The following is a 10,225-nucleotide window of genomic DNA, read 5'->3' as shown; positions in this document are numbered from 1 at the left end:
GACTTAGAGGCATAAATGCATAGTAGGCATGTCGCAAGAGGGGTAATCTTTACACGTCCCATATATTGAATAAGAATGGGATAAAGAGTTGGCTTACAATTGCCACTTCACACAATACATAAATATAGCATTACATCATCCAGAATACAATCAAGGTCCGACTACGGAACCAAATAAAGAAAGACAACCCCAAATGCTAGATCCACGATCGCCCCAACTGGGCTCCTCTACTGATCGTCCGGAAACAACACATAGTAACGTCCTGAATCCTCATCGAACTCCCACTTGAGTTCGGTCGCGTCCCCTGCACTGGCATCATCGGCACCTGCATCTGGTTTTGGAAGTATCTGTGAGTCACGGGGACTCAACAATCTCACATCCTCGCGATTAAGACTATTTAAGCTTAAGGTAAGAAAGGGGTAGTGAGGTGGAGCTGCAGAAAACACTAGCATATATGTGGCTAACTTACGCAAAAGAGAGCGAGAAGAGAAGCAAAGCATGGTCGAGAAGCTATAAAGATCAAGAAGTGATCCTAAAACTACTTACGTTTAAGCATAACACGAGACCGTGTTCTCTTCCCGGACTCCGCCGAAAAGAGACCATCACGGTCACACACGCGGTTGATTCATTTTAATTAAGTTAAGTGTCAGGTTTTCTACAACCAGATATTAACAAATTCCCATCTGCCCATAACCGCGGGCACGACTTTCGAAAGTTCAAAACCCTGCAGGGGTGTCCCAACTTAGCCCATCACAAGCTCTCACAGTCAACGAAGGATATTCCTTCTCCCAGGAAGACCCGATCAGACTCGGAATCCCGGTTACAAGACATTTCGACAATGGTAAAACAAGACCAGCAAAGTCGCCCGATGTGCCGACAAATCCCGATAGGAGTCGCATGTATCTCGTTCTCAGGGCAACACCGGATGAGACATCCTACGAGTAAAACCAAACCTCAAGTTGCCCCGAGGTGGCCCCGCAGTCTACTTGGTTCGGACCAACACTCAGAGGAGCACTGGCCCGGGGGGGTGTTAGAATAAAGATGACCATTGAGTCCGCGGAACCCAAGGATTAGGTGGCAAATGGTAAAACCAAGGTTGGGCCTTGCTGGAGGAGTTTTATTCAAGGTGAACTGTCAAGGGGTTCCCATTATAACCCAACCGCGTAAAGAACGCAAAATCAAGGAACATAACACCGGTATGACGGAAACTAGGGCGGCAAGAGTGGAACAAAACACCAGGCATAAGGCCGAGCCTTCCACCCTTTACCAAGTGTATAGATGCATTAAAGTAAACAAGATATAATAATGATATCCCAACAAAAACCATGTTCCAACATGGAACAAGTTCCATCTTCACCTGCAACTAGCAACGCTATAAGAGGGGCTGAGCAAAGCAGTAACATAGCCAAACAACGGTTTGCTAGGAAAGGTGGGTTAGAGGCTTGACATGGCAATATGGGAGGCATGATATAGCAAGTGGTACGTATCACGGCATAGAAATAGAGCGAACAACTAGCAAGCAAAGATAGAAGTGATTTCGAGGGTATGGTCATCTTGCCTGCAAAGTTCTCCAAGTTGACGAAGGCTTGATCCTCGTAAGCATACTCAGTGGGTTCCTTGATCATGAACCTGTCTCCCGGCTCTACCAAAGGCAAGCACACAAGCAAAAGACCAACAATCAATCACGATGCAATGCGCAAGAAACATGATGCAAAACATGTCATGATATGCGGGATGTGATATGCAATGCATATGCGTGCTTCGGAAGGGAAAGAATCAACCAGGCCTCAACTTGGCAAACCAAGTGTGCCGCTATAAAGATGAGTTGATTTTGGTCGAAATCGATATAAAGATCACCGGAATCGGATGCACGGTTTGCAAATGGCAAGCAAAACAAGAATGGCACAATTCTGCGATTAACAGCACGATGCCATATAGAATGCAACAAGAAACTAAGGTACATCACTCCAACATAGCAACAAAGCACAAGGTACTGATCTACTCAAGATTCTTGACAAAAGATGAACACTAAGCTATGGCTAATTCACACAAGAGCAGGTTCAAACAAGCATGGCAAAAGTGCAAAAGATATCAGCGTCACAGACTTGGTGAAAATACTAACATGTCAGGAATTAACATCATGAAGCAATGTTTAGAGCATGATAACAACATGCTACAGGAATAGAACATAACAGACAAAGGCATGGCATGAATATACTCAAAGCATAGAACAAAAGTGCCTTACTGACCATAAGCCAAAAATGATCAGAAGATATGATGGCACACATGTAACATAGCAAGTTACGTTAACAGATTCAGACTTAGCAGAAAATTGGGCATGGCATAAACAGAATTATGAAGGCCTCTTTGCGAGCTCGATTCACTCACCACAAGGCAATGCATGACAAACTAAGCATAGAATCAGCAAGAAGACATGACCATAAGGCTAACCATGGCAAGAACACATTTATAGCATGCTTGGATCAACTACAACAACCATGGCAAAATTGATTAACATGTAAACAATCTGCCAGGAACATTTTGTAGCAAAAGGAGAGCAAGATTAAGTCATGATAGGGAACTCCATAATTGCATACAGGGGCATGGATGGATAGAGCATAACCATATGTCAAAATCATCCTTACTGAAGATACTCAAAACAAGCATGGATCACTCTGTAGCATCATGGATACATGGCATTAAAATAACAGCAGAGCAATGACTTTGTAAAATTCTAAGTCCCTGAAATCAGCAATATCACGAGAGCTACTTTGCATGCTTGTGCTAGTCACCACATTAGTCACAAAAATACATGGCATACACCCCTGTAAATATGGCATGGCATATACCAAAACACATGTAGATCTCATGCCCATATGCAGCACACCACAAATGTAGCAAAAATGACAAATGCTCATACTCTGCTAAGAATCAGCACCTAACATTTTATAGCACTCTTGCATCAACAATTTGGGCATCAAGATGGACTCAAACAAGCAGGTCACAATTGAATGAAATGAAGAGCACATCATGATGAACATTCTGATATATCACACGCACGAAACGGAGCTACGGATGAGAAGTTATGGCATAATGAACAGAGCAATAAAATATGAGGGGGAAATGACTTAGGGAAAATTAGACCTCCGAAAGTCAACAGGATCTAGGGTTTGCACGCAGAACGAGGTTCGTCGGGGAACTGGCCGGATTGCGTCCTCACGGTGGCCGGAGTAGGACGGGGCGGCGCCGGAGATGGGGAGGACGTCGCCAGAGTAGATGAGAGTGTCGCCGGAGTAGCACGGGCGTCGGCGGAGGATCGTCGGCGCGCGGGGCGACGCGTGCACCGGCGAGCTGCGGTGGTCGGAGTTGGCCGGTGAGGTGGCGCACGCCGGTCGGGCAGCGGGCGGCGGACAGCGGCGAAGCGGTGGACGAGGACGGCGGAGTTGGGGGCGGTTGCCCGCGGTCGGGGGCGACGGCGGCTCGGGCCCCGCGGGCCGGATCTGGGCCGCGCGGGCCCGCGGTGGAGCGTGGTGGGAACGGCGGCAGAGGCAACAGGTGGCATGCTTTCACTGGCACGCGGTGGCGGCGGGTTTCTTCCGGCGGCGCGCGGACATGTCCGCTGGGCGAGAGGAAGGAGAAGACTAGGGTTAGACCCGAAATTTCGGAGGAGATCACATATTTATACCTAGAAGGAGGAGGGAGTGTCCAAATGGAGTGCAATTTTCGGCCACGCGATCGTAATCGAACGGCCGAGAGGATGGAGGGGTTTGGATGGGTTCGTGGGCTGACTTGGAGGGGTGTTGGGCTGCAACACACACAAGGCCTTTACGGTTCCCCGGTTAACCGTTGGAGTATCAAACGGGCTCCAAATGGCACAAAACTTGACAGGCGGTCTATCGGTGGTGTACCAAGGCCGTTTGGCAAATCTCGGTCCATTCTGAGAATGTTTAACCCCCGCTCATGAAAAGAGACAAAAGGGGGCGCCGGAGGACGTAGGAGTGTCGGATCGCAAAACGGACAACGGGGAAAATGCTCGGATGCATGATACGAACACGTATGCAAATGATATGCACATGATGACATGATATGTAATGCATGGCATGGACAAAATGCAAAACGAGGACAAACCCTAACCACGGGTAAATCTCATAACTTAGAGCCGAAAATGTCAAGAGTCGGAGTACAAATATGGTAAGTTACATCCGGGGTGTTACAACACTCCACCACTACGAAAGGATCTCGTCTCGAGATCTAGGACTGAAAGTACTTCGGATATTTGGAACGGAGGTGGTCCTCGCGTTCCCAGGTGGCTTCTTGGTCGGAATGATGTGACCACTTCACTTTCAGAAATTTGATAGACTTGTTGCGAGTCTTGCGTTTAGTTTCTTCAAGAATAGCAACGGGATGCTCATGATAAGACAAGTCTTCTTGGAGATCAATCTCTTCGAAGTTGATGGTGAAGTCGTGAGTCTTGAAGCACTTGCGAAGCTATGACATGTGAAACACGTCGTGCACATTTGCAAAGTTGGACGGAAGCTCAAGTTGATAGGTGAGATCGCCTCTTTTGCCAATGATCTTGAAAGGACCCATGTATCTAGGGGCAAGCTTCCCTTTGATACCGAAGCGATGAGTACCTTTCATTGGAGAGACGCGGAGGTAGGCATGGTCTCCGATATCGAAAGCCAAGTCACGAGGCTTGCTATCATAGTAACTCTTCTGGCGTGATTGCACGGCTTTGAGATTTTCACAGATGACTTTGCACATTTCTTCAGCTTCTATGATTAAGTCATTGCCAAGAAGTTGGCGTTCACCAGTTTCTGACCAATTAAGAGGTGTACGACACTTTCTGCCATAGAGAATCTCGAATGGGGCCTTGCCCGAGCTTGCTTGGAAGCTGTTGTTGTAGGAGAACTCGGCAATCTTCCCACTTCATACCGAAGGAAATGACACAAGCCCTGAGCATATCTTCAAGAATTTGATTAACTCGCTTGACTTGTCCACTAGTTTGAGAATGGAAGGCTATGCTGAAGCGAATGTTGGTGCCCATGGCCTTCTGGAAGGAGTCCCGGAACTTAGAAGTAAAGATGCTTCCACGATCTGAAGATATGAACTGCGGAATGCCGTGCAAGGAGACAATCCTGGAGGTATATAGCTCTGCCAACTAAGCTGGTGTGATAGATTCTTTGATAGGAAGAAAATGAGCCACTTTTGTAAGCTTGTCGATGCCAACAAAGATAGCATCATTTCCACATTTGGACTTGGGAAATCCAGTCACGAAGTCCATCTCAATATGGTCAAACTTCCATTCTGGAATGGCAAGAGGTTGGAGGAGACCAGCTGGCCGTTGGGGTTCTACTTTCACTCTTCTGCAGACATCACATTCATTCAAGAACTGAGCAATTTCTCGCTTCATTCGAGTCCACCAATATGACTGCTTGAGGTCATGGTACATCTTCGAACTTCCAGGATGAATGGATAGGAGGGAATTGTGAGCCTTGTTCATAATGACTTTACGTAGATCACCCTTAGGAACCACAATTCGATCCTCGAAGAATAGAGTATCTTTGTCATCAAGGAGATAGCACTTGTACTTGGGTTGACTCTTGGCAATCCCATTTTTCACCTTCTTTACCATGGAATCAAGAAGTTGTGCCTCACGAATTTGATCTTCCAAAGTAGGAGAGACTTGGAGGTTGGCAAGAAATCCTTGAGGAACAACTTGGAGATTCAGCTTGTGGAAAGCTTCACAAAGGTCCAGTTGTAAGGGCTTGAGAATTAAGTTGTTGCAGTAAACCTTCCTGCTCAAAGCGTCTGCAATGACATTGACCTTGCCTGGAGTATATTCAATACTCGGATTATACTCTTGAATCATTTCTACCCAACGAGTCTACCTGAGGTTGAGGTTGGGTTGAGTGAAGATGTACTTGAGACTCTTATGATGAGTGAAGATGTCCACTTTCCTTCCCAACAAGAGATGTCTCCATGTTAACAGAGCATGGACAACTGCCACCAACTCAAGGTAGTTCTTTTCGTTGGGCTTCAACTGACGAGAGGTATAGGCCACAACTTTCTTCTCTTGCACTAACACAACACTGAGACCTTGCAGGGAGGCATCATAGAAAACTTTGAATGGTTTGGATTCATCAGGAGGAGTCAGAACTGGAGCTGTGACTAGCTTCTCTTTCAGGGTGTTGAAAGCGATGTCACATTCAGGCTTCCAGACATACTTCACATGCTTCTGGAGGAGGTTGGAAAGAGGCTTTGCAATCTTAGAGAAATTCTCAACGAATCTTCGACAATAGCTTGCAAGCCCAAGGAATCTGCGGAGCTGCTTGACATTCTGAGGTGGTTCCCAATTCACAATTGTAGACACCTTCTCAGGATTAACAGCTATGCCCTTGGCGGAGATGATATGGCCAAGGCAGAGAACCTCATCGAGCCAAAACTCACACTTTGAAAACTTCGCATAGAATTGATGCTCTCTGAGTTTGTCGAGTACCAATCTCAAGTGCTTGGCATGATCCTCGTTCTTGGAAAAGACCAAAATATCATCGAGATACACCAAGAAGAAATCATTTGTGTAAGGGTTGAAGATGAAGTTCATCATGCGAGAGAACGTTGGAGGAGCATTGACAAGGCCGAAAGACATGACAGTGTATTCATAAGAACCGTAGCTTGTTCTGAATGCTGTCTTGGGGATATCTTGCTCACGAATGCGAATCTGATGATAACCCATACGGAGGTCAAGCTTGGAGAATACTTGGGCACCCTTGAGTTGCTCGAAAAGCTCATTGATGTTGGGAAGTGGGTACTTGTTCTTTATTATTTTCTTGTTCAATGGACGGTAGTCGATGCAGAGTCGGTCCGTGCCATCCTTCTTCTTGACAAAAAGAACACCACAGCCCCATGGAGAAGAACTCGGTCGGATCATACCCATACGCTCTTGTACATCGAGTTGTTTCTTCAGCTCCTTCAACTCTTCTGCTCCAAGCTTGTAAGGACGTTTGCAAATAGGTTCCGTGCCAGGCTCAAGATCGATGACAAATTCAACTGGCCGGTGAGGAGGCATTCCTAGAAGCTCTTCTGGAAAGACGTCTTGATATTCACAAACGACTGGAATCTGAGAGATGGAATTCAACTCGCCCTTCTCATTGAGAGAAAACAGCTAAATGGTTTCATCACGAGCGGCATAGATGATCACATCCTCAGACGAGTGTGTCAAGTGAATCTGCCTGGCAGCACAATCAAGCTGAGCCTTGTGCTTAGAAAGCCAATCCATGCCGAGAATTAGATCAATATCTGAGTTACGAAGAATAATTGGAGAGGACAGAAATTTATAGTCTCCAAACTGGACAGAGACATCGGGAGCAACCAAACTAGAAGTCATAAGCTTTCCCGGAGAAACAACTTGCATGACTTTGGACAAAACCTTTGTGTCAACATTGTGCTCCAATGCAAATGGGAATGACATGAAAGAATGCGATGCACTAGTGTCAAAAATAACTTTTGCCGGAATATCATTAATAGGAAGGTTACCCATGATCACTTCTGAAGAGTCCTCTGCCTGAGCTGTGTTTATCATGTTGACCTTTGCAAACTTGGAATTATGCTTGACCACTGCATTGCTGGCAGATCTCACAGGAGGAGGCGGAAGGCGCCTTTAGTTGAAGCATTTGTTTGCATAGTGCCCTTTCTGCTGACACTTGTTGCAAGTAACCTCTGAGAGCGGACGGTGATACAGAGCACTTGACCTTGGAGCATGAGACGGAGCTTTGCTCTGATAGCCTGGGTTGGGTGGGTGGGAAGATACATTGCCACCTTTACTCTTCTGCTGATAAGGCTGACGGAATGGAGGAGGAGGAGGCAACCAGAACTTCTGCTGCTTAGCTGCCACTTGAGATGAAGAAGACGATTGAGTTGCATCCCTGACTCTCTTCTTAGAAGCATCGCACTTGATTTGAGCGACCTCTTGCTTTAGTGCCATGTTGTAGAATTCATCATACTTGGTCGACTCAAAAAGCACGAGAGCTAGTTGCAAATCTTCTCTGAGGCCACCTCTGAATTGATAAATCATGCTCTTCTCGTCAGGGATGTCTTGTTTGGCGAAGCAAGCAAGCCTCTGAAACAGGATGTTGTATTGGTAAACAGACATGCTGCCTTGCTTGAGATTGCGGAACTCCTCACGCTTACTCTCAGCAACACTTTGTGGAATGTGGTGAGCTTTGAAGTCTCGGCGGAAATCATCCCAGGTAATCACACGGTCTCCTCTGGAATCTTTGTATTGTTGATACCACTCAGCAGCCTGGTCTTTGAGTTGAAACGAAGCAAACTTGACAAAGTCCTCAGGCTTGACATTGCTACACTCAAAATGTTTGCAGATATCCACGAGCCAATCGTCGACGTCTGTGGCCTCGACACTGTTGCGGAAAGACTTGGGCTGGTTTTGCGAGGAACTAATTGAGGGTAGCAAACTGAGCTTGATTGTTGCCTTGGCATTGATTTCCTTGGTTGCGCTCTTGCAAGAGTTGCAAAAGCATCTGGATGTTGGCGTTGGTGGCGGCCATGACAGCTTGCCATGCCTCCGGAGGTGGAGGTGGTGACGGAGGTTCAGGATTCTGACGCATTGGAGGAGCCATCCTGAAGAGGTTGACATCCGTTAGCATCTTGAAAGACATATATTCAAGATGAATCAATGGATCGAAATTGCAACATATAGTCTTAACATTCGAACAAGAATGAACGAATGAATTCCAAAGTAAATCATCACACTTCCATAAATTGAGAAGCCACTTAGATAGAGATAGATAAATAAAGCAACAAGGTACGAATATGAACAAATAATTGGTAAGGATTACCCAATCACAAACCAAATATCTGTAGGAAGAAATACTAGAGCTACATGAATTCCCACCTGCAAAACTCCCGAAACTTTCTGGTTATGCAATCAGTTGTTGGGGATACAGGGGAAGCATAATATCTCACCCAAAACTAGCAAATCCTACATCCAGCTGTATCCATCCGTTAACACATAACCAAGAAACCTTCCGAAATCATTTACCTCAACCTTCGAAAAGCATCCGTTATAGGAGTTATGGCAATACTCCCGAACTCCCGCCCCAGTACTGGGTGGCGTCGAGGTTATCTCACCAGGAACTACATAAAGGAGATTTTCGATGTCGGCGAACTCAGGTATTCCAGAACTGCAACGATAAAATTGTGACGACAACACCTCGGAGCTCAACTCCTTGGGACACTGCCACAACCCCTAAATATCAGGACGCACCAAGAACAATGTTCTCGTCACAAAACCATCGAAACGATTCCAAGATACCCACGTGATCCTAAATTTTTTAGTGAAATTTGAGAAGAGAAGAGTCAAAACTCTATGTCAGGAGGCCTCACTAGAGCGACGGAGGGGCTGAGGAGTAAAAAGAATCCTACTCTTCGATATATATAATCCTATAAGACTCAAAGCATTTTTTCTAGACTCAACAACGTCAGCGATTCGATCAAGCAAGGGGCTCCTAAGTCGGGGAAGGCTCTGATTGCCAACTTGTAACACCCACGATGCGGCTATATCTCCCACGTGTCGGAGCATGACTTAGAGGGATAACCGCATAGTAGGCATGTCGCAAGAGGGGTAATCTTTACACATCCCATGTACTGAATAAGAATGGGATAAAGAGTTGGCTTACAATCGCCACTTCACACAATACATAACTATAGCATTACATCATCCAGAATACAATCAAGGTCCGACTACGGAACCAAATAAAGAAAGACAACCCCAAATGCTACATCACCGATCGCCCCAACTGGGCTCCTCTACTGATCGTCCGGAAACGACACATAGTAACGTCCCGAATCCTCATCGAACTCCCACTTGAGTTTGGTCGCGTCCCCTGCACTGGCATCATCGGCACCTGTATCTGGTTTTGGAAGTATCTGTGAGTCACGGGGACTCAGCAATCTCACACCGTCGCGATCAAGACTATTTAAGCTTAAGGTAGGAAAGGGGTAGTGAGGTGGAGCTGCAGCAAACACTAGCATATATGTGGCTAACTTACGCAAAAGAGACCGAGAAGAGAAGCAAAGCACGGTCGAGAAGCTATAAAGATCAAGAAGTGATCCTGAAACTACTTACGTTCAAGCATAAGACAAGACCGTGTTCTCTTCCCGGACTCCCCCGAAAAGAGACCATCACGGTCACACACGCGGTTGATTC

Source organism: Triticum urartu, chromosome 3A, assembly GCF_056163025.1.
Source record: "Triticum urartu cultivar PI428250 chromosome 3A, HENAU_Tu73, whole genome shotgun sequence".
Classification (NCBI taxonomy): Eukaryota; Viridiplantae; Streptophyta; class Magnoliopsida; order Poales; family Poaceae; genus Triticum; species Triticum urartu.
Note: the sequence above shows the minus strand (reverse complement) of the source record.